This window comes from Drosophila mojavensis, unplaced genomic scaffold, assembly GCF_018153725.1.
Source record: "Drosophila mojavensis isolate 15081-1352.22 unplaced genomic scaffold, ASM1815372v1 contig_36, whole genome shotgun sequence".
In the NCBI taxonomy this organism is placed as follows: Eukaryota; Metazoa; Arthropoda; class Insecta; order Diptera; family Drosophilidae; genus Drosophila; species Drosophila mojavensis.
The window spans coordinates 23724726-23751104 of NW_025318858.1; the positions used below are offsets into that span (position 1 = coordinate 23724726).

A 26379-nucleotide genomic window follows, 5' to 3' on the forward strand; every position below is an offset into this window, starting at 1 on the left:
GGATCTCATAAATTGCCAACGCATCACAAAAAAAATATCGAAAATATGCAGCATAAAATATTTAAATGCCATAACGAAACAATCAAAAATCAGAAATACATCGAGAGAATTTGTAGTATAAAAACAACAACAATATTAGTAGAGAGGGATAGGGAAGAAGGGAAATAGAGAGAGTGAGAGAGATAGAGAGAGGGCGAGGACTAGTGAAACCTTCATGGCAGATTCATATATAGTTATAGAACCATACGATGGGGCTTGAGCTGACCAGAGAGCGTGTTCAAGCACATTTCTTCATGCATTTTCTCTCTGTGAGCACAAGTAAAATACGACCAATCGTCCTGTGTCTCTTACAAATTCATAATTCGCTCTTATCTAAATACTGATCTTGTTGATAATTCACAAAAATGCATTTGCCGAGGTCACTTTGCCTCAACAGACAAATGGTTTCATATGTTCGCTAACATTTTTATTTTTTTTAATTTTTATTTTTTTTTAAGTCAGACCAGCTAGATGAGTAGACTACTTAAGCTCTGGTTCTATGAGAAACAGCTGTTTTATAATATTGAACGATTAATGATGGCAAATAGGCAGCAAGACTCAAAATACAAATAAACATGTATAATAGAATACAGCACAATGTAAGTTCAATGTAAGCTATCATCTCATATACCCCTCTCATTCATTCCTTAAACAGTTCATAAAGATGACCTAAAATAAAATGTGAGCAAAATTAATGATGCTGGTCACTGCGTCCTGTTGCTGCTGCAATGGCTTAAGCTATTACTGTTTGCGATCATTAGAAGAGACAGGGCCGCAAAGCCACGTGCTCACCCCATTCAACGTCTAGGTCTCCTCCATCACCCACTTGGCCTCCTCCTGCTGTTGGCCATTTGTCGTGGCTGTGTTTTTGGGCTCAGCTCAATTTTCTGGTCATGCACATGGCAGCCGCTGCAGCACCGACGATTTTGTTCATTAGGCACGCACATTCGCGGACATGCCCACACGGCCACGCCCCAATTGAACAGCCCATCATTGGGGCAAGGGCGATTGTTCGATGAGGCTGCCAAACCGGCTGCAGGTCCTGCTCTAATCGCCAGCTTCAGTTCCAGTTGCAGCAACAGGGCTCGGCTCCCGCTTCTGTTTCCGCAATGTAATCAACGAAATCGCTGAAATCGTTCGAAATCGGCTCACACGTTGCATTTATGGGCGTTTTGTCTGGGCCACGAAACAACAATAACAGCAACAACAACTAGGAAAACGAAAACAGCAGCAGGAGCAGGAGCATCGCCAGCAACAGCAGCAACGGCAACAATACCGAGCTAGCAGTACAATGGACAAACAACGAGAATAATCGCCGGAGGCTAAAAAATCATGGCTCGGCACAGCCATTAACGGCAAATCTGGCAACGCTTTTAATTGCGCACACAAAAGGCCAAAACACAACATCCAAAAATGAGTTATTAGCATTGCGCTCCAAGAATGCTAAGCGCAAATCAGCTGGGCCCAAAAACGCTCATTGCAATAAAGATGGAATTCATGGAGTGGCCCGATTATTTCTGGAGTGGCGATTAAAGTCAGTTAAGAGCGAACTATCTATCATATAAGGGTCGGATTTACAGCTAGGAGAAGAGAAACTGTACTAAGTTGTTTTCGACCTCAGCTCAAAAAATATAGAAAGTTTGGAATATGAAGTATATAGGCATATATATAGATATATCAGTAGATCTTCAAATGATAAACTCTCTAACAACTTTAAGTCATAAGTTTGTTCACTTTAGCCAATTTGATGTAAGTTATGGAATTTACAGCTTAAATATGAAATTTGTATATAATATTACGAACTTTACATAACAATGTGAAGGGCCTGGCTTATATAGCGTAGCGATACAAAAGCCATTAAGATAAATAGATTTGAAGTAATAGAATTTTAATAGAGTTATAAATAGACAAATATTTGTCCATCGCTAGATTTGTCGAGGGAACCAAAAACAGTGGTCATTCAATAATAAACTTGTAAACATTTAACGAAAGCAATAATTGAAGCAATATATTTATCTATATTGATTAATAATCCTCAGTTCAAGTGAGACACAAGCAGGCCGAACAAGAAGAAGAAGAAGAAGAAGAAGAAAAGAAAACATTAACACCTACTGAAACGAAGACGAGCCAAGGCGTCAACAAGTAAAACTAATCTGACAGCAAAACAAATAATGGTGATTTTTATGCCATGAACCCAAGCAACAGTAGGAAAGAGAGAGAGGGAGAGAGAGAGAGAGAGAGAGAAGAGAAAGAGTGGTCGGTGTGGAGGGGGTGTTCTGATTGCCCTATCCTTGAGCAAGAGAAAAGACTAATGGTGATGTTGTACAAAACGTTGCTGGCGCTGGGGAAAGGGTCATGGGAGAGGCCTGTTTGGGGCCAGGCTATATAAATATTCGAATGGGGTTAGTAAGCCAAGCCACGTTGGGCTGATGGGTTAAGGTGAGCGTAGAAGGGCGTTCTGACGACACGCTAATCAAAATGTGTTTATTTATTAAACAAAATTATAAAATCAGGTACCACACGAATCCGTTAAATCACGACCAAAGGCATTGCCAATTAAGCCTTGGCTTGTTAACAATGCTTACTCTTTGGTTAGCCTGACAAGCCAACCTCAAGCTGAAAGCACACTTACACACACACACACACACAGGCACATACACGCACACTCGCACGAGTGTGTTAAGTGTTGTTGAAGTTGTTGTTGCTTTCGAGGTAATTTCTGTGCACACAAAACGCAACTAAAGCTCAGCAGAATGCTGAGACCATGCGGCTACGCCAAAAAAAAAAAAAGGCAAGAAAAAAGTGGTTAACTGATGTGGTAGTGAGATACCCTATAAACTTTGAATTAATAAGTGTGGCATATCTCTGAAGTGTGATTGTGATATATCTATGAATATAAAATAATATGAATAATCCTATGAAGTGTATATCAATATCTATAATTGAAGCTAAAAATACAATATATCGATATATGTATATAGCATATAGCATTGTAGCGATAACGACGATAAAGCTCCGTCTGATATTGAAGCGTTAATAAATCATTTAGGACTTATTACAGATTTATAACTAAGGTCAATGATATCTTACTAAAATAAAAAATAATATAATTATATATCTGACTTTAGAAACCAAAGTAAATATTATTAGTGCTATCGATAATTGTACAAAAATCAAGTGTGGTCTTCAGAGAACTTTGGATTTGCAAAGCTATTTGTCATGAAGAGTCGATCCACAGTCCTTATACAAACTCTTAGTATACCTCCATTTCTATTTATATTAATTTACAGGGTATATGCAAAATAAGCAGCAGTAACGACTCGAGCGCCTATTTCTAATTTATGCACTGCCACTGGACTTGTTATGTTTAGCGCTCGCTGCCACTCAACTTGAAGGGCGTGACGGTTGGCAAGGGGGCGGCGGAACAGAAATAGCAACAAAAACAACAAGAGGAGAGGCAAACAATTAGAAAGTCTCGCATGTTGCATGCAAAGCTGCCGACTTGAGGGGCCAGCTGCTTGTGTAGCAGTTGCAGGTGCAGGTGCAGGCGCTCAAGCGCAGCTGACGAAAAGCAGAACGAAAGAAGGAAAAAACAAGTAAGAAGGCTCCAGTCGAGACTGCTCGACTAGGAGATACCCTGAACCCTCCAAACTGATATTCTAATCATTCTGGACTTCTTTTATGCACACATACATACACATGCACGTATAAGCACGCGCTCTGCAAACTGCGCAGCTAGCAGCGGCTGCGCTTGGGCTGCACTGCAGTGTGGGCAATATTATGAGAATTTATTTGTTGAATAATTTCTTTTGTAGACACACGATCCTAATGAAACTTTTAGAGCGTAATCATATGGCTAAAATGTGTGCACATTCTAAAGCACAAGTCTCTAGTACTTGAAATGCGTTTTTTACAAATTGGGGGCGAAGGGGGCGTGGTATCCAAAATCTGTAAATTACAAAATCTTTGTATCTATTAACTTTATATACAACGAAAATTTGAAGTCTCCAGGTCTAAAAGTGTTCAAATTAAGCTGAAAAAACAATGTCGATTTTTCGATTATTCTCGATAAAAAAGTTATCGGACAAGTTATCGAAAAAATAAAGCAAACTTGTACTGCCTATGGTATACACGAGTATGCATGCCAAATTTCAGCTCTCTAGCTCTTATATCTTCTGAGATCCTTTTGCTCATACGGACGGACGGACGGACGGACGGACGGACGGACGGACGGACGGACGGACAGACGGACAGAGCTATATCGACTCAGCTCGTCGTCCTGATCAAGAATATATATACTTTATGCGGTCTGAGATGATTCCTTCTGCCTGTTACATACTTTTCACAAAACCATTATACCCTGATTTCCCATTTTCAATGGGTTCAGGGTATAAAAAAAAGCAAAACGCATGTGAAAAAGCAGCAACAAATTTGTTGCATACTTCGCGGCAACGCGCTTCAAGTGCCACAAGCCCCGGGCAGGCATTGCACAGGCGGCCTCATGACTGCGGCAAATTAACACAATATCTGGTGAGTGTGTGTGTGCGTGTGTGTGTGTATGTTAGGGTCTATACTAATATGTGTGTGTTGCTGTTGTTGTTGTGGGTCTTCTATTTCAGGCGCGCGTTTTTAATTTCTTCTAAATTGGCCGCGCGCTCACATTGTCGCAAAAGGCTCACTAAAAATCTGCTTAAATGCCTTTGTTTATCGCATTAGTTGGCCATTTTTAGGGTTAACACTGTAAGCCCGTGAATATAATGACTCTATGGTATGTTGCAATACATATATATATATATATACATATACATTCCTACTCATACTCCTCTTCCCATCCATCCCCTGGCTCATTCATTTTATGGCCAACTTGCATATCAGTTGAGCTGAGTGATGTATTGGCCCTTAGTTTGCATATAACAAATAAACGCATATTCAATACAATATACAAACTTCGCACAGAGACATGCTCACATATATATATATATGTATACATACATATATGAGTGTATGTGCTTATTTTTCTCATGCCAAATAAACTGATAAACTGATTGCAGCCGCAGTTCAGCGGGCGCATAGAAGCTGTTTGGGGCGGACTGTATCAGCCACGCGGGTTGCGGGCGTAAAGCAGTCAAGCGACACCGAAACAGTAGCGAAATTTATAACCAAAACGGGAATTACAAAATCCCATATAAATTTATGCATACAAGAGCTGTTAACGAAAATAAAGAGGGTGTATGAGATTTGGAAAATACCCTAATATTTGCTGAAATATTCGAAATACAAAAAAATAAAAAAAATTACTTAGTTATAGATTATAGTAATATTAAATAGATAGAATTATTCGTAGCGGTGTTTGAGTTTCAAATCTGAGTCTAACCGTTGAGTTATGCTATAATGCTTATAAATTATTTGTTCCAGAAGATATATATGTATATACATATGTATTCTAAGCTCTGAGCTCATGAATGTAATATTTTTATAATTAATTGAAAAATATGTAATATAATTTATTCCATATATTAATACTCTTATTTATTTTTGTTATTATAAAAATATTTAAATATATTTATAGATTGTAAAAAAATAAATATTTTCTTAATTATTGCTAAAAACAAATAACAATGCTAATAAACGAAACTTCTTAATATTAGTTATTGTTTTATTACATATTATTGTCTACAAATTTTATCTAAGTAGTACACTTAGATACTCACTATGCTAGGGTTTAGAATCTTTATTAAATTTTGGCTCATATCTTTCAGAATGATAATACACTCCAAAAGGGTATAAACAAGTGTGTTCATATGTGTGTATGTAACATGAGAGAACGAAAAACAGAGAAAGAAAGGGCAAGATAGAGCGAGAGAGAGAGAGAGAGAGAGTAAGAGGGATAGAGAGAGTGAGAGAGTCGGGGGAAAAGCCCAACAAAGATGTGTCGATAGAACAGATTTCGATATCAGCAGCGACACGAACGAAGTACGACATAACGAGACGCAGCGCAGCGCTTCAAATGAAGTGCGAAAGTGGTGGGAAGAATCACACACATATACACATGAGTGTATGCCTCTGTGTGGCTGTAAGCGTGTGTGGCTGATTGTGGTTGTGATTTTCGCTGAAACTCTATTCACCCATAATTTACTCGCTTTTTAAATTTTTGCCATTGGTGAAATACACACACACGCACGCAAACACATACGCACGCACACACACACACACTTGCACACACAATATCAATTTCAGTGAAAATGCAAATTCCAAAATTGAAAGAACTGTTTCTGGGACGATAGGAGCAGCGTGGGGGTCCTTTCGGGCGCTCCGAAGCTGTGGCGGATGGCAAACTGTTTATGGCTGCCGCCTCAACGCGCAGCGAGCAGATTGTTTCCGCAGCTGTAGACTTTTGGCAGCCGGCAGAGCACAACACATACACACACACACACACACATGCACAACACATTGCACACACACAGAGCCCAATGAGTCGGAAGTAAGTGCGAGAATTCGTAGATTTTTCTTGTCTACTATAAAACTCTTAATACACTGTGCTAAATATTGATTTGGATTGAAGTTACTACCATTTGTGTTATATTATGATTTAGTAAGTATATAGTATATATGGTATATAATATAAATGGTATATATAGGCGAGAGCCAATTTATTACTATATTTCAGCTAGTTTACTTATATTTCTATATTATTTTAATCTATATACGCTCAGCTTCTGTTCCAGCCACGACAGAAAACATAATTAAAGAGTAAAAGTGAGAAAGTCCTAGAGCTCTCCCACTTAAGTCTTACAATAGATACTCAGACGATCTCTAGCAATTTCGTATGGAGAGTGTGTCCAAATAAGTAATTGGTTTGTGTCTTAGCTAAGGCGGACAGAAAGTATACAGACAAAGAATCAAATACCACTTACTATTCCACAACATATACAAACATTATATATAAATATATTTTCATTATATAAAATTAAAAATATAGTCTATACAAATTGTTTCTACTTCTCAGAGTTTACCAAACATGCATTAAATGCAATTGAGCATTCTTTTACAGCGATTTTATTAATTTTTGTTTATTTATTTCATAATTTATTAAATTTGTATTTACATTTCGGCATACGCAAATTACTTAAGTAATTAATTAAATTACTACATTTCAGGTATCATTAAAATTAATCATATGTTTAATGCACAAATAAAATTTCTCATTCCATTATAAACTTATTTTTTCGCTCTGTGTATTTGTGCATCTCTTTTACACTCGGCTATAGTTTATCTAACGTTCTCTGTCATTTTCACAGCTCGATGTCTGCACCTCTAAGAGTATTTGCGCTGCCACGCCCCCAATCTGCACGCTGCCCACTCTTGAATTCGAAGTGTTAATTTACGAAATTGCTGGAGATTTCATTGAGTTAAGAAGTTGCTCGCCAAGTTGTGTTGTTGTTGTTGTTTTTGTTGCCCTACGCTGTCTCCCGTTCGCTCAGTTCTTGCATTTATTTATGCATGTAAATGTACACACACACACACACACACACACACACACACACTCGACACGTTTACCTTTGGCCCTTTCGGACTTGCGCCATTTCCACTTGTTTTATTTTTAACTCGTATTTAACTCGCTCTCTTTCTCTGTGTGTGTGTGGGTGGGTGGATGGCTGAGGCTTACATACGCATCCAGCTCACCTCGCTGGTCTCCCCAGCCACGCCCACTGCATGTTTATGGTGTCTGCTGCTATCAGAGCGCTTCGATCTTGGTAAAATGGAAATTTACACGTTAACACTTTTGGCCGCTGGTAAGTGATTTGGTTTTAATTCGCTTGATGGCGTCCGTTGGCTACCAGCAGCAGCCCCACTCTCTCTCTCTCTCTCTCTCTCTTTCTCTCTGTCACTCTCTCTTCCTCGCTGGCCTGACTAAAATACCCATGCCAAAACGTTTGCGGCTACACGGCAACAGCAACATAAACAGGCAACAACTCCTGCTGCTGCTGCTGCTCCTGCTGCTGCCTAGCAGACAAGTCCTTTGGGGCTGCGCTCATGTGTTTGCTATAAACATGCACAGATGTGCTACACTCAGCGGAAATGCTTCTAAGTCGGAATTAAACTTGAAAATAATTTGTTTAATTACATTTGAAAACTTTTAAAATAATTTGTCTGTGAAATATGAGTCTAAATATATTAGAAAACTTTTTGTTTTTGTTGTTTAAATAATTATCAATTGAAAGCAGTTCTAGTTCTATTTGATTATAATACAATATAGTATATTGTACTTTTGTATATATTACCATATACAAATATGTACATGGGGAAATCACATCATTCTAGTACAGAAGATAAAAATTCCTGTTAGATAGATAAAAGTTCTTAAACTCCGAATCCTTACTTAAAGTCTCTAAGCATCATTAAACTGCCTTAACCTACAAATTGCCTACAATTGATTTCTCCAAGTGTATTTATATAAGTGTGTGTGCATGTGTTTGTGTGACTGCCGTGTTGCAAGCTAGTAGGCGTGCCGCACAGTCTTTAGTCTATGTTAATTTTTGGTTGTGTTCATGTTTCTTGCTTTCGCTCTGCTGCGCACTGTCCAGTTGCTGTTGTTGTAGTTGCCATTGCTGCTGCTTGCTACATGCCACATGCCACTAGCTACATGTTACTCGTTACTTGTGAGCTGTGAGCTGTCCTCGTTTATGATGCCAGCCAGTGAAATAAAAGAAATGTCTGCTGATAAAAACTCAACAGCTTGGACAGCGCTTCAAGCACACAAATTGCGATTCCGATTCTACGCTTGCCGATCCTCTCTCCCCCTGTTCAGCTCCTTCTTTGCCACATGCATATCAGCCAGTTGCACATTTGAAATTCACATGAGCTACGACGTGGCAACATTTAATGCGCTGTGGCCACAGCCAAGCGGCCGACAGCGGGCGGCAGGAGTCAGGAGGCAGGTGGGAATCGTTCAGCCCCAAGAAAAATTTACATATTGAGCTGGCGAGCAAAAATGTGTCGAACGCCAAAGCCGTGTCAAGCATACAGGATGAAGAAGTAGCAGCAGCAGCTGATAAGTCCAGTATAATCAAATGCCACGCCTACTGTTTCAGGAATAGCACTTAAGAGTTTCAGATATGGATTAGCATTTGATTTCTCGAAATTATAGACGGTGAAGTAAAGCTTAATATATCTAACTGTGGGACAAACTTTCCCATCCCCATGTTATCGAAGCTGGAATTGCTAGGGTATTTTATCTGTAGCCAGCTTGGGATAGGCTTTTATTTCAGAAGTTATTTTTGTCTTCTTGTTATTATTATTTGGTGAGCTGTCGCTTATCTAACGGTCTATTTGTTTGGACTGTTTTTGGCTGTTTGTTTGTTTTCGCAGTCGAAGGCGAGAATCATCCGAAATTACGTAGCCGCCGGGGAGTGACAGTCAGAGGACGAAACTGGGGGAGGGAGAGAGGGAGACAGAAAGACAGAGGCATTCGAGACCTGCCGGCTGCTGTTGTGGGACATTTTTGGTGTTTAACTAAATCAAATCGATATCGAATTTAGTTGTCAGCGCGCGTTATTTTTATTTTCTCTCGTTTCCTTTTCTTTGCGTAGTCTGTCAAACTGTAAGTGATTCCGTGTGTTGCCTTCTGATAGGGGTAGGAGCAGAGGGGATGAGGGGCGGGGGGAGTTTGTGGGGGCAAGGCCAAATGGGTAGCTTTGCGGGTTCTTTGGTTTCAATTTCGCTTGAACTTTCTGCCGCTGCCACGCCCACCCATCACAATTGAAATGTGAAACACGAGGCGGAAAGCATGCGGAAAAAACTTGTCTCTACTTTTCTTTTGGCAGATCCTCAAGGCGCCGGCAGATTGGTACGGGGGTTGCGTGTTGAGTTGTCTTTCGCCAACCTATAAAAATATGTTTTTTCTTTGCTCTTGTCCAATTGTCGGTCTGTCTGGGTGTCTGTGCGTGTGACCGCATGGCAAAAAGCCACAGGTTATGAGTATTTCATTAGGTTCTCATATTGCAGACAAAGAAATGGAAGCGCAACTGGGGCTGGGCGCATAATTTTTGCTGTTTAGCCCTTTGGCAATGGCCCAAAAATAGAACTGCATTAAAGTTATATTGTAATACACAATTTAACACGATAAATTGGCTTGATGAAATTCCCTTTTTTCGTGAATTAACATAATTAGAATCTATCAAAAGTGGCCACAAAATCGGTTAAGCTGTGTAACCACATAAAATTAAAATCAATTAGAAACCATTTAATTAATTAGCTATGAAGTTTGCTGTAAACTAACATCTAGCTCCACTGTTAACTCGTTAAGCACTGTCGAAAGTTATCGGAACTGTTAGTTTCGATCGCAGGTGTAAAGAAATCGAGTCGCCAAAATTGTTGTGCTCAAACTGTCGTAAAATAATAAGCTTTATTGAGAGTTTAAAGAGTTTTTGTCGATTTCGCACATGTGTCGGATCGTAGTCAGCGCTCTTCTTTTGCATGTGCGTGTGCATTAATAAAATGTGATCAGCTAATTTTTGCAAATTCTAATGATGCTCTTTGTTCTGTTAGGTGTGTGTGTATTTGTGCGCAAAAAATGGCGCTCGAGCAAGTAAAGTTGCATCAAACATGTTCGATTGAGCGAAGAACTGTGATGCTGGAAATCGTTTTTAGAATTACGAATGATATTTGTCAACTTCATTCGCTATGCCTAGCAAGATAATTACAATTTGTTAATATGCATAATTGATTATTGAGGTCGTTTAGTGCCTTTTTCTGTGTCATTTGAGGGGCTGCAATTAATAGTCCAGTCGTATACACATACTTACATACAAATCATGTAAAATTGCTTCAAACATGTTCGATCCAGAAACTTTAAGCCTGTGTGATTGCATGAAACTTAATTAGATGAGTTTAGCCATATAAGTGCTTCGAATAATCTTCGTTTTCAGTGTTTAATTGCCACTCAAACACATGCGTATGTATGTATGCTTGTATTTATATGTACATATTTATTCACATGTGAATTTGGCTGAGCAAAATTGGAAGAACAACAGCAAAGTGGATAGAGCAAAAGAGACAACGAAATGCTGGGAGCACAAAACTAAACACGCTCCAGGTATGTATGTAAACGTTTACCGTTACCCAATATGTGTGGCGTCAAGGGAATGCGGGTACAGTTACTGTGTTGCCAGGGCTTGCGGCAAAAAGTTTATGAGCCACAAAATTACATATATGAGAGTGTGTGTATGTATATGTACATATTTATTTAGCTAGCATAAAACGTGGCATGGGGAATTTTTTGACCATTTTGGGGGACATTTTAGTTTGGAAATATTACAATTATGTGTTCGATGGGAAATTGTCGGCGCCATTGGAAATGCGAAGTGGCAATTGTTTTTGACCGGGCACATAATTCGCGGTTGCCATTGACCGCTGGGCGAATGAGGACATGGCCACAACGTATATTGTAATTGAAATTCCAAAACAATTTTTGGACACGTAATTTGATTTTAGTGTGGATCGGAGAAACAAAAAAAATTTTGTACTTAAGTTGAAGGTGTCCGATTAAATTAATTAAAGGCTACCCTTTTATGTGCATGTTGAATTATGAGTTTAAAATCGGGTTTATTCAGACTTTAATATGTCTCCCCCTCTGACATATATCTGGTGACTTTTTCTAATTAAGCTTGGTTTGACTTTCGACTATAAATAATAATATTAATATAAATAATATATTGAATTATTAACAATATGTATTAATTCGTACATATTGATATAGATTTTTCTGTTGTTTAACAACAGTATATATGTATGTATTCACCTTCTAAGCCCACATTTTAGCCCTTTTTTTTGGGACTTAGAAGAGATTAAAAAAACAAGCATACAAAATGCAAGGAAGAAGCACATATGCGGCTTTCGGTATACATGTGCCTCAGCTAATGGCCCTAAAAGCTGCTTCACGTTGATTGCAGCAAATGCCTTTGGCGCACAAAGAAGAAGAGAGCGCGAGCGGGCGAGACAGGTATGAGTACTGGCCGGAAAAGCGTGCGGGGGAGCACTTTGTGCAATTTAGCTTTTGGCCAAAGTCATTAAGTTTGATGTTAAATCCACTGTGCAGCTAGCTTCGGGTGGCATGTCAACTGGCTAGCAGTCAGATTTACAGACAGTTGCCATTTGTTTGTCCATCAGCCAGTCAGTCAGTCAGCCAGTGAGTCAGCCAGTCAGCCAGTCAGACAGATAGTCAGATAGTCCGTCATCTAGTCCGAGTTGGCCAAAAGCGGATGCATTACAAAGGACATCAAGTCGGGATATTGAGTTTTGTGCGCGCAACAAAGAAAAGCGCATACAAAGCCGGGCGCAAAATAAATGCTTCTTTGTTGGCCAGGCCAGAAAACTGGGGATTCACTGCAGCAGCAGCAGCAGCAGCAGCGGCATCGGCAGCGGAGAAAAAAAATTGAATTACATGCAAGCCAGCAGCAGTACTCCTCCATGGCCCCTCCATCCTCCCACGCCCCTTCGCCACCGTGACGCTCACAACTGCGTTGCCATGTCCTCAAGTTACCGCAGGCGCAAAACTACACTGATTGCGCGTGTTGGCGGGGGCGGACGCGTATGGGGCGTGGCTGCTGCGGATATGATAAAGCAGCGGCATAAAAATAAGTAGAAAAGCAACAACGCGCACCAAGCAAAAGTAAAATGCACAAGCCAACCCCGCCGCACCCCCTTTCGCCATCCTCCACTTCATTCCACACTCCCTTCCCCATTCATAGCCGCTGCTCTTCCAGCTTTTTTGTAGCTTCATAAAAAATTTCCCAAGCGGAAATGCAATTTAATTAAAAATGTCCTGCTGCTGGCTCGCGCTTGTGCTGTGCGCTGTGCTGTTGCCGCCGCTGCCGCCGCTGCTGTTGCTTCTGCAGCTTCTCTTGCTGCTTCTGCTGCTTCTCCTCCTACTAAAGGCGCATCTCTTGCTTTGCTCCGCGCTTTGGGGCAACTACTTGGCTCACAGTTGTAGGCAAACATGATGAATCTGTTCCACAGATTTCCCGCCGGACGAAAGTGCCAACCCACTCTATATCTCTCGCCCTGTCTCTTTCTCACTCTCCCACTCGGTCCCTCTATTGCTTTCTCTGAATGTGCAAGCCAAATCCTTTAAGATTAAAAGCTCGTGATAAACAGGCGGCCGCTAAAATGCAGCAAAATTAAATGACCAAAGCATCAGAAATAGGCGCCTTCCCCTTCTGCTCCCTGCCTGCTCCACTTGCTCCACTTGCCCCTATCCCTAAGTTAACTGCATTTAAGTAAATTACCATACTCAATTAACGTTATACTTATTAAGCGCCCGCTCGAATCCAATCAGACTGTGAAAAGGCCATAGAAAACGAAGTTTGCCGCAGGACACAAGGCACTGGATTGCCATCATCCTGTTTCCTTTGTTTTTTTTTTTTTTTTTTTTTTTTTTAAATTTTAATCCAAATGCATAAAGCCAAATTAGCTGCCCATTTATGGGCCAACAATGACAGCGTTGCCTGGCATTTTCATTTTGTATACTTTTCGGGGCCGTTGACCGAATTAGCAGCTTAATTAAGTAAATAGAAAGAGCCTATTTGCTGTTTGGATCTTTCAAAATGCACAAATTGTTGGCTTCAAACTCTCTATGTAATATGATAAAATAGCACAGTATATAGTATAATGTATGAATTATTGTATATATTGTATATTTGCTATTCAGTTTGTGCTTTGCACTGTTGTCAGAGTTAATTTATGGCAAAAATGCTTTAAAATATCATTTTTTCATTCTGAGAAAAGCTCATTTTAAGAACAGTACTAAATGACGGCTTATGTTAATTTAAAACAATTGTTAGTTAGCTCTGCAAAAAAAAAAAAAAAAAAAAAAAATAAATAAATAAAAAAAAAAAAAAATAATAAAATAAAAAATTATTATTACTATCAATTTTTCTTATTTTTTTTTTTTTTAAGTTACATAACAAGAATTAATAATATTATTTAATTAAACATACTTTAAAAAAATTAAGAACGATAATTAATAATTTATATAAAGATACTTTAATTTCTCTTATGCACTTTATTGTCTTTGTCTTTATTTGTTTTTAATTCTTAATTTTTTTATGCATCGTATTTTGTTTAAGCTTAAAAAGGAGATTTTTTTATTGCTGGCTTCAAGACATTTCTTGATTTTATGCACATTGTGTTAAATTTCTTGTTTCACTCTTTTGGTAAAGCAGAAATCTTGCTTTAATATAATTGCTAATATTTTATTTATGCAACATTATCTAAATATCCATTGCTTTATTATTATTATTATTTTTAATGTTTAATAATTCAATAAATTGTTGTTAACTTTTTCCCATTTCTACTGGGTATGTATTAGATTATCTGTTGCATTCGAAAATGAATAAAAAATAAAAATGGCTATGAATATTAATTAATTATTAGTATTTTACCTACTGTGCTCATTAACAAATGTGTGTGTGTTTTTTTTTGTTTGCAATAATTCAAAATTAGTTTTGCGACGGCACCTGTTGGTGGTGCCGCTGATGCAGCTGTTGGTGTTGCTTCCTTTTTGTACTCGTTGCTGTTGTTGCTTTTGTTCTTGTAAATTTGCTTGTTTACATGAAAATTTTACACGCCAAACAAATTTGCGCAATGTGTTGCATTTGTTGTTGCTGCTCGAATCGATATTGATAGCGACAACAACAGCAGTATCAGTAGCAGCAGCAACAACAACAGCAACAACCTGAATTGCTCACAATAAAAGATGACCACACCCACAACAGCACGTCAGCTGCTTGCGGTTGCTTTTGGGGCCAAATGCGAAAACACACAGGCACAGTTTATATCCTTGCGGCTCAGATGTTGTGCTGCCGCAGTCTCTCTCTCTCTCTCTCTCTCTCTCTCTCTCTCTCTCTCTCTGTGTGTTTGTGTGTATGTGTCGGCTGTCAATTTAATTATGCCATTACTTAAGTCCAAGCGTTGACCTCCCATTGAATGGCACTCGCTGTTCCAGCTGGTTATTTGTTTTTGCACAATTTTCACGACTGTTAATCGAATTAGGCAGGACGCAGGACCTTTGCTGCCGCCACGACTTGCGCTTGATTCAGGCTTTAATTCAATTTTGGTAGCCATTTGCTTCTCTTTTTGTGGACGTCTTTCTCTGTGTATGCGTGTGGGAGTGTGTGTGCGGCCACATGGGCATATGGCGCTCATTATGCGTTGGAAAAACGAATTCTATAGAACACTGGCTGAAGGACTGAAGGATGCGCCATGCTTGCATTCAGGATAGCGTATCGGGCGCTTTTAACACTGCCATTCCGGCCGCAAGCGCACTTTTGTTAATTACACAAATACAACAATTACAACAACACGAGCAACAACAGGTTTACGCGAAACAGCAGACCACAAGCACTCTCCCCCCACCCCTCAGTCCAGTCCAAGCCAGCTCTGTTCGCCCGCTGCCGCCTTTACAGCAGTTTATTGAACTTAATTGCGTGGAATAAGCCAAACGTGAAATCGAATCCTATCGAAACGTGGAGGCGCACACAGCGCATTGATAGCCTCTAGACTATTGGATATATCAACTTATATGGCTGCACTTCTGTGTGCAACTGCGCGTGTGTGTGTGTGTGTGTGGGCGCTTATTAAATTATCATGGGCGTGGAGCTTAAGTGGAAGGAGTTAAAGTAAGCTAACTGAAATTTCATTGGCGAAGCTAATGTACCGCTAAAACGATTTGGTAGTAGGACAATTAGGTTGTGGCTCTCGCTGATTATTGTCTTCGATAATAATCGATAGATAGTCTATAGTGTATAGAAAGCATAAGCTATAAGACTATATCAAGGTTAAACGGTTTGTTATTCAATTAAATAAGTAGTCTCGCATATCGAATGTATTGATAGTCAGCTATAAAAAATTAAATTAAGTTAAATTTATCTTTGTGGCTTTAAAAGTTAATTATATTCAATGAATTTGCAAGATTAATGAATTCTATAAATATCTTCATATTTGCAATGCACCAACTATCGTTAGGCATATTATAGGTTCATGCACATAATTTGCCATAAAGATAATACATTTAATTAAATTTTCTCTTCACCCTCTCTCAACGCTTCCTGCTTACGTCCATGTCAATGTGTCTTTTACACATATTTTTTATTATTTGCATTTAATACCAATTTTTACGTGAATTTCCCCGCTTTTGTTGATGTGCCACCTCAAATTGAATTACCACCCGTTGCAATCAGAGCGATACATATGCATTAATAAATTGCATACATTTATGTACTAACGGCAATATATGTACATATATATGCATGTATATGTTTATGTTTATATGTGTGTTGAACAGCCTTTAACACAGCCGATCAGTTGCGGTGCATATTTATTTATTTGTCGTGCTGCTTTTACCTTTGTGGCAACGCGCTGCTTCCGATTCTGTTACGTGCCGCTGTTGTCCGTTATTAAGGTGGTGCAGTTTAACTGAACAATTCGTGACGTCAATGCATATGAAGGAGAAAGAAGATAGAGAAAAAGAGATAGAGCAAGGCAGTGAGAGAGTAAGACAGAATGTGTGAGAGAGCAAGAAAGGCAGTGAGAGAGAAAGGGAGGCAGAGAAGGATGGAAGAAATGGAGAAGGAAATACAGAGTACAGAGAAAGACAAAAACAAAAGAGAAGCGAGAGGCCTTTGTAGAGAAAGTGAGGGAATCCGATGGAAAATAATAAAATAAATGAATATATTTTTAGTTGAATATTGATTTACATATATTATTTAAGTTGATTATGCTTGCAGTTCTTTTTACAATACATAAATTAGAGCTCGATAAAGAAACTAAAGTTGTCTCCTTGCTTAGCTTGTATTAAATATAGATTATATATATATATATATATATATATATATATATATATGCTTATATATTATTAAATGGATTTTGTTGAAATTGAAATCCCGATTGCCATAGATATAGCTTTTGCTTTCTCTAATAGCATTTGTATTATTTAATATTTGCATAGCATTATTGAATTTAAATGTTGTATGCTCGAAATGAGATTTGTCAAGATTAGGTTTTTGTCGTTTAATTGCATACAAATATGTTTAACCGTGCACGATTCGAACTCAGACATACATAATTGATGAATCATTGGAAAGCAATTTGTTTACACTTTCAGCTAGAAAATGAGAATAATCCATTATTGAAAAATGCCTGGTTACCAAATGAATTGCAATTCGAGATGTTAAAACAATTGCGGCTTGTCAATTAGATTCAACTATTTATGAACTGGAGTAGAGGACAATATGTTGTCAAAGGGAAATGAGCACAGTGCCCGGTTGTGGCCTGTCACACAGCCGCAGCGGCTGAAGATGAACGTTCATAAATGTACCTATATGGTTATGACTGTGGCTGTGGCTGTGGCTCGTGCAGATGACAAACTGCAAACTTGAATGTAATTTCCGTAATACACGGCGGTGGCAATAGGACCAACATTGCATGAATTTAATTGTTAAGCCTGGCACTGTGGAGCGAATGCATGTTTTAGTTGATAAAAACTAATTGGTGCAAAGGAAGCAGACATTTATTAAATTTAATTTTGCTATAAGCCAAAAATAGAAATATCATCTTGAGATCTAGTTTAAAAATGTATTACAAATAGTAAAATTTAATAAGAGAAAATATGAATAGAAGCTACAAAAACAATAAAAAATAAAGAGAGAGAAAGCCAGATATTTGAATGAATGAATCTATTAAATTTTATTTTTTTTTTTTGGGTATTTCTACCCCATATGCCATAGAAGGCATGTTTAGATATTTTTGTCTACTAATTAAAAATTAGCCAGAATTGTACAAATATATGTATATTTTTTAATCTTATTGAAACTTTTTATTTATAGAGAGAGAATGTTTGGCAAATAGCCCACCGTTGCACATTAGACAAACTGTGACACGAGATGAAGACGTTAACTGACTCTATATGCGTGTGTATGAGTGTGTGTGTGTGTGTGTGTGTGTGTGTTAGTCAGTGTCATGTTCGTATGTTGTTGTCACTCTTGCTGCAATGTTAATCAACTTCATTACCACAAATTGCTATTAGCATATGTTAGTGTGGCGCCACAGACATTGCAGTAGCAGCAGCAGCAGCAGCAGCAAATGCAGCGCAACAAAGCGAATGAGTGGGCGTGGCTGGGTTAATGGGGCGGGGCTGGGTCGCAGCATGAAACACACAAATGCACTTGACTGTCATTGCCTTGGCTGCCTAGCTGCCTGGCAGCCCGGCTGGCAAACAAGATCAAATGATGCAATTATCGGAGACCACTCGCCGGGGCGCCTCACGTGGCGCCTCGACGGACGTTGTTGGATCGAAATCGACCGCCGCGTAATATAATTAAAAAGCCATTAGCCGCCAAATAGACAGCGGGTGGCGGGAGGGGCTAAGCCAACCTTGAAACTAAGCCGCAGCGAGATTGCAGAGATTGGGGGTTGGCTTGGCAATCTTTTTTTTTTTATGTATATATATGTATATACATACATATACACTTTTTTGCTGCCATTAAATGCGAACCGACGGCTGCCATCGCCATAAATTATAAGTCATTGGACGAACGAACGTGTCCGGCGCTCTCGCCGGCATTAATATCCCCAACATGACGATGACTTTGAGTGAATGCTTCAAATTAAAAAGAAATTTACCATTTACCCCAACTTCACTTGGTTCACTTTCTGACCGGCGACTGTGCCAACCACCGTTGAGGGTCGGGCGGATTAAGCCGCCCCCCTTCAACAGCCTCTTTGTACCCCGCGCGTCATCTTTAACCATTGGCAATGACAGCACTAAAAAAAAAAGAGAGAAGAAGCAAGCTGCCAGGAAGCGGCCCAAACACACAAGGCGTATACGTAATGTATCAAAAGCTGAGCGTGAATGTGGAGGAGTGTGTGTGAGCGTGTTTAGCTGCTGCTGCTGCCGTTGCTGCTGATTCTGCGTTAGCCACATCATCGACGAACCAGCAATAATAACAACAACAGATGCGAAACTAGAAAACACAAGACTAAGAGATACCCTAACTAGCTATATAAAATATTTAACTGCTGCATAAGCATTGAACCAGAAGGTTTAGGATAGATATTTCACGCAAGACTCAAATTATAATTATTTTAATGACATACATGTGTTTATTATTATAACTAAATAATAATTACAGAAAATACTTATTTTGTGGAGACATAAATTAATTTCATATTAAATTCGTGAAATATTTATAAATTTGTAGAGTTATCTTAGTAAATGTAATTTCTTTGAAATCACAAACAATTAGATACGCTATAAGTGGTGTGCATGAAGTTCATATAGATTAGTACTCACCCGTTTGATGTGCTATAAGACCCCTTATTAAGCTGACTCTTACCTATGATTCGTAGAAGTAATTGATTCAATATTTATACTAAGCTTTCCCTACTAGTCACTTAGGATACATTTTTATTAATGTTTTCTACGAATTATGTCTCGCAATCAGCTTGCTGTGGGGTCTTTTATCAATGTCTTTCATAATTTTAAGATAATTTTACTTAGTTAATAATGAAGGCAATTTAAGAGCCATTTTACACAAAATTTGTACTCAATTCAAATCAGTTTTTCGCTGAGGCCAATATACCCAAGATCTTCCATTTTCGTTTAGCCATTTGTGAATAGAGCATAAAATGATTACAGCCAACTAATGACGCTGTCTAAAATGATTTATCTCGTTATGGCGTCGGGCAGCCGGGCGAGAGTTTACTTGCTGTTGCTGCAACAAAAGTCAACGTGAAAAAGAGCAACTTCTATTACGGCCATGGCCATAATTCAAACGTGTTTATGATGTATACGGCCGATTTGGTGCGTATCCTCTACAAGGCTGTCACTGTGTCTCGGTGTGTGTGTGTGCGTGTAAGCCTCGTTTCTTTGTATACTTCTTTAGGTCTTCAGGCAGCTTAAATTGCGATAGAAATCAACAAATATTCAAGCAGTTGGGGCTGTCGACAGAGAGCCATGATTGGAGTACGCAATGTTTTAATGCCAGCGTCGAGCGCTGTTTAATATGATGTCCCCACTATGCACATACGCACACTTAGGCAAATATATACTTATAGTAAATACTAAATGCACTAGCACAGACCCTGCTCGACTGCCTGTTGCAAAGCGTATTAACATGCTGACCAAACAGTCAAACTTTAGCGCGTCATACCCATATTTGTGTACCCTTCAGCTATTTGTTGAATCATCAAAACGAATGTATGTGGATTGAAATAAGTATATTGTTCTTGGAATGGATTGGAATGAGAATCTTTAACTAAAGCAAAAGATTTAGTTTCAATTATTTATTATATTCTGGTATTATTATTAAAAATATCTTAAGATTAATATATTTATATATATTTTTCTTGCCAATAGCGAACTAACTTATAGAGTATATAGCTGGCGGCAAGTATTATTTATTATTTCGTAGAGTAGATCTCTAGCTATATACAGATATATCCGCAGTGTGTGTGTGCTTATGCTTATATATAAATGACGACAGAGTGCATAGATGGCATTTGAATGTGGCGCTGGCTCAGGAGCTCAGAGAGTGGATGGAGAGCTTGCTTCTGGTCGTAGCAGTAGCATCTGTTACTAATGGATAGTAGTAGAAAACAAATGGACAGCGCACAGATTCGCACACAAACCAGACAGGCGGGGTATATATTTATATGTGTGACTGCCTGCGTGTGTAGGTGGTGCTTGGAATTGGAACAGCAACGTCAACAGCTCGTGCAAACATCTTTGTAGATTTTATTTCTAAATCTCATTACCAAATGGTGTCCCTCTGGGTGCCCAGCAGCACACGTGGTACGTGAAATGCTTCGTTACTATATAATATGTATGTAAGTGCGTGTGTGTGTGTGTATGTGTGAGTGTAACTTACTTATTTACCCACACACACACACAGCTCTATAAATGCAATAAACTGTAAGTGCGTTACGCCTCCTCCGTCTCCTCTCTCTCTCTCTCTCTCTATTCTCTCTCTCTCTCTCTCTGAACTTGCTGTTGTTTTTGGGCGATGCTCAAGTAAATTTCATATCATCTGTGGGCGGGCCCAGAGAGGCTGGGTCACTTGCTGTTGCCGTTCAGCCATCATCAATTCGAGGGATATCAGCTGTGGCAAATGTTTTTATAATCGGAGCTAAGAGAAACTTGCGTCACTGCCGTCAAATACTTAAAGTAAGAATGTTAAATCTACTATATCATTTAATTGCCACAGCAAAAATTGCTAGCAAAATTTTAGTTCAGCTCCATAAAGAGCCAGCAAACAAAAACAAAAGGAAAAGAGAGAGAGAGAGAGAGAGAGAGAGAGAAAGAGAAAAACACAGCATTTAATAGCACTTTTGCAATTTCCCTGCCAATTGAAATATTTTGCACTTTAGTGCCACATTAAATTTCATGTCGTGTTTTAGCCAACAACAGCAACAACAATTGCAGCAAAAGCAACACAAAAATCGCTTCAAAAAATCGCACGACAAAAACTTAATCGCTCGTGTAATGACTGCATTCGACTTTTGTAATTAGCAGACCGTCGTTCGAGAGGCGCCTCACACTACTGGCTGCCGGCTGCCGGCTCCTGCTTCAGTCCACTTCCCTATTCCTTCCCCTAACCCAGCAAATAAATATTAATTTTCTGGCTCTGCTGCCGCTCCCTAGTTCCAATACAGCAGCCTCTGCCGCTGCCGCTGCCACAGAGCTCGCACTCAGCCCTATCCCATTCGTCTGTTTGTTGCTTGCAGCACGAAATTTATGTGCAACGTACAACAAATTTTCACTTATTGCAAACAGCAGCAACAGCAACAACAACATGCTGTGAATTGGCCAACTAGAAGACATCCTGTGAAAGGAACAATTGATGCAGATCTGATTATTTTATATATATGTAATTTATGTCGATTATTGCGATGTTGGTTCATAAATCTGCTATCGATTAATATGAAAACGACTATAAAAGATGTCTTAGGATATTATCGATATCTCTGTCCATCATTGGATTTAGTTCGATACATTTTCAAGATCGGGGGGTTTGGTTTAGCAATTAGCTTCAACCTTTAAAATTTATTATTACGAATCCCATGAATTTATCGACGATTGCAAAATAAAATACGTCTGATACTAGGCTAGTGTAAAAATATCCAACAAAAATTTACAAAATTTGAGTCGCATCATAAATAATGGGGAAAATAAAATCAACAAGAAATGATATAAAAAACCTCGGTATTTATCGATATGTATTATAGCTAATATAAAACATAATAAATTTGTATGTACATACATATGTATATAGCTGTAGCTAGCTTATGAGGACTTCAGCAATCTTCTACTATTCTTCCTATACTTTTAGACATAGCATATCTATCTCCAACAATTACAGGGTATCACAGCAACAACAACAGCGCCAGCTGCTATGGACTAGCGGAATGTGTCGTGGCTGCGCGTCCCAAACGTCCAGTCGCAAATTCTACAAATGCGGGTTTGCTGGCGCTGCCCTTGGGGGATGTCAGAGCGGGCTGTCCGTGGGTATTTGGGTTGGGTTGGGGGATGGCGTCTGCAGTTTTACAGTTGGTTGTTTGTCCCGTTGCTGCATCGGCTGCTGCGTGACAAGAGCCCGCGCGAATGCTATAAATTTTGTATTTAATTTTCAATTCGTTTTAGTTTTATTGCCACAACAGGAGAAACCTATAGAAGCAGCAGCAGAAGTTCAAGACTTGGCTGGCCGCTTGCCAGCAGCAAATGTGGCAGCTGCCTCGCACTAGCTGCTCTCGAGCGTGGCTGCAACATCCGTTTGGGCCAAATGGCCCTAGTCAAGTGCTGCCATCGTTTTGTAATGTTGCACGTCCGATTTGATTACAAGTGTCATCTATTTGCAGGCAGCTGCGCCCCAGCAGCGGACCCAAAACAAAGATTTGGCGTCACCTAATGAAGTAATTTACTTCTGCCTCCTCCTCCTCCCATGCGACTAGCACCCGCTGTTGCGGCCTGCCGCATAAACTTAACAATTACTTAATTCGTGCACAGCTTTTTTGACCCACATCAAGTCGTTCGCAGTCCGAGCAGCCTGTGAAGTGTTCAAGTGACAGGTGGCATTAGGTTGGCTAGGCGAACTGTTAAATTAAATGCAAATGCGCTCATTACGGGCAGCACCACATGAGCTAGATTTATGGCCAGTTCTTCGCGCTAAATGATCCCACTCATCTGCGGACTTGATAGTGGATTGCAGTGTCCGAATCTTCTATCTTCTATGTACAGCAGAGTTATTAAGGTAAAGCTTTCTCTACTTATTTATATATTAAATCATTAACAAGTCTAGCTTTACATACATTTTTTTCTACATCTCTCTCTGTCTTTCTCTCTCTCTTCACAAAAAAACTCTTTCAATCTTGCTCATTATTTTCGATTTGCAAATTGTGGCAAAACCAAACGAATTGCGTGCGGGCATTAGTTAAATAGTTAAATTCATTTATCTCGTGCTGACTTTTGTGGCAGCCACGCCGCATCCAAAGCAGCAGCAGCAAAGCCAAAAGTGAAAATTTGTGCTTTTATCACGCAAGAAGCAGCAGCAGCAGGCGACCAAATCCTCCAATTCTCTTTTCTATGTACTCCCGGTTGTAGCTACTTGCGCAACAGTTGGCGAAAGTTGTTGAAAAAAAAAAAAAATATGTATATATATGTGTATTTTTTTAGAAAAAATGAAATGCTTGTGCAAAGATAAGCAAAGAGAAAGCAAAAAAATCGAAGAAAAACAAGCGACAGAAGACTAAAACTGAGACTGGGAAATACTCTGTATTTAGAGAGAAAATATAAAGGAAGATAACAACATCGTTAAAAGAGATCAAGACCAAGACCAAGACCGAAACCGAGACCAAAACTAAAACCAAGACCAAGACCAAGACCAAGACCAAGACCAAGACCAAGACCAAGACCAAGACCAAGACCAAGACCAAGACCAAGACCAAGACCAAGACCAAGACCAAGACCAAGACCAAGACCAAGACCAAGACCAAGACCAAGACCAAGACCAAGACCAAGACCAAGACCAAGACCAAGACCAAGACCAAGACCAAGACCAAGACCAAGACCAAGACCAAGACCAAGACCAAGACCAAGACCAAGACCAAGACCAAGACCAAGACCAAGACCAAGACCAAGACCAAGACCAAGACCAAGACCAAGACCAAGACCAAGACCAAGACCAAGACCAAGACCAAGACCAAGACCAAGACCAAGACCACGACCAAGACCAAGACTAAGACTAAGACTAAGACTAAGACCAAGACCAAGGCCAAGATCACAATCAAGACCAAGAACAAGAACAAGACCATGGTCATAGTGACCATGACCAAGACCAAGGCCACCACCATGACCAAGACCCAGAGCAAGACCAAGGTCAAGGCCAAAACCATGACTATTATTAAAACTATATATGTGTATTATAGACAATTTTATTTGTTATCGATGCGAAGCGAAGTGTGTTATCGTATTACAGTCCTGAATTTCTAAATTTTTAGAATGAAAAGCCTACGATTTAAAATGTATATGAAATATATTTAGTCAATGCTCAAGTAAATTTGGTTTTCTTGCTCAACACACAAAAAAATAAAAAAATACAAAATTACAAAATAAAAATTTGCATGTACATACATCTCCCTACACACCTTTGTGAAAAGTACAGGGTATACGAAGGATTAAAAAACGAAATCTACAAATACTGACAAGTATTTGAGGGGTGGGAGGGGGTACCAAAAACAAAATCGGAAGCGACTTTATTAAAGATGAGCACGGCGATGGCAGAGCTAAGATCGAGCTATAGCAATAAGTGGTCGCTGCTCCAGTGCGACAGTGGTGGGGTAGTTTGGCTCGTTGGTTCGTTGGCTCGTTAGTTGGTTGTTGTAAAAGTTTACATGAAAGATTTAAGCAGCTTAGCGCAAGTCAAAGTCGACTCATTGGCTGCGGCGTTTCCTACTGTCGCCATCCAGCTCCGGTCTGTCGAGGTAAAAGTTTTGTCGCTAGCTTAAAACGCTGCAGCTGCTGGCTTCTCTTGCAAAAAGTACTTGAGAACATATTTGCTATCAGTTGGCGTCCAGTTGTTGCCGCCAATCCACCCCGCTCGATGTTGTTTGTCTGCCTGGGTGCGGAGAGGAGGGAGAGACTGAAACCCCGTTGGCTCTTTGCGTGGCGCTGCTCTGTTTGTTTGTTGCTACTTTTTGGGGTAAGTTTTGGGCCGAGGCAATTTTTCGTGCCACATCGTGTCTAAATATCATTTCTGGGTGCTCCGTGCTGCGTGCTGCTTGCTGCGTGCTGCATGCGGTTGGCAGCGCTGCCAAGTGTTGCATCCGTTTCCTGTTGATAGTCAGTGGCATGTAAATAGAAGCTGCTTTTACTTGAATTTATTTGCGGCACATCACCAGGGACAGGCACAAGTACCTCTGGCATACTCCTGCCTGTGATACATCATCCTCTGTTCCCTCTTACCTCTGCCCTCTACCGCCAGCCCGTATCGTTTGCTGTTTAACAAAGTCAAACAATTTCATGCAATTAAAACCGTTTTTCATTAAAAATGCAAATTTCAAATGCAAAACGAACTCGAGTCACGTCAAGCATCAAGACATATATATATACATATATATACATACAACCGCACACACACACTGGAACCACGCTCAGCTCTTGGTTGAGTGTTTGTTTTCATGCAACTTGGTCGGAGTTCGGTTCTGGGGCAGGTACTTAACTTGATGTCACCAAACAAAAGCACTTTGTTTTAACATGTGCCCACGACACTGCAGCGCACCCCAGCTCTGCTGCTGCGCCACCTCTGCGTTTGGCCATGCAGTGCGTGTGTGTGTGTGTGTGTGTGCTTAAAAGCCGCTTGTCTTGTAAACAATCATAAAAAATAATAAAATGCCATAAAGTTGAAAATGTACCAAAACACTGTGCAAGACAATAGAGTGCGGGGGCAACGCAGCAGACAAAGGGAGCTGCTAACACTCTTTTCTTCTTTTTTTCTGTTATTATTTGTTGTAACTCCCCTAACAGAAGAAGTACACATGCCACAACTCCAGCGCTAACTGTCGAGCTCAAAACATTGTCTCTTGACTTGCTGCTAAAGATGTTGCCTTTGTTTTGTATGCCCTGTCCAACGTGAGTGAAAAAGAGAGAGAGGGGGGAGAGACACACACTCACACACGTAATATTTCTCCCTTTCCGAGCTGCACTTAAAATGCTTGTGACGTCTGTAACTGAGGCATTGTCAGGCTGCGTTTGGATTATTATTGCCTCCTCCTTTGTTGTTGCTAATGTGC

At 39.6% G+C, this 26379-nt stretch overlaps 2 long non-coding RNA genes across 3 annotated transcripts in view; both read left to right on the forward strand.

The window, feature by feature from the left end:
• The first annotated feature begins 10386 nt into the window (after positions 1 to 10386).
• Positions 10387 to 26379, forward strand: part of LOC122757153 — a 138541-nt gene continuing 122548 nt past the window's right edge. For both annotated transcript variants that reach the window (XR_006357068.1, XR_006357067.1), the window contains exon 1: positions 10387 to 11134. This is a non-coding gene — a long non-coding RNA (uncharacterized LOC122757153). The remainder of the gene's footprint in view (positions 11135 to 26379) is intronic.
• LOC122757154 lies at positions 24649 to 25658 on the forward strand. The gene is made up of 2 exons (XR_006357069.1): positions 24649 to 24943; positions 24999 to 25658. It is a non-coding gene; the product is annotated as an uncharacterized LOC122757154 (long non-coding RNA).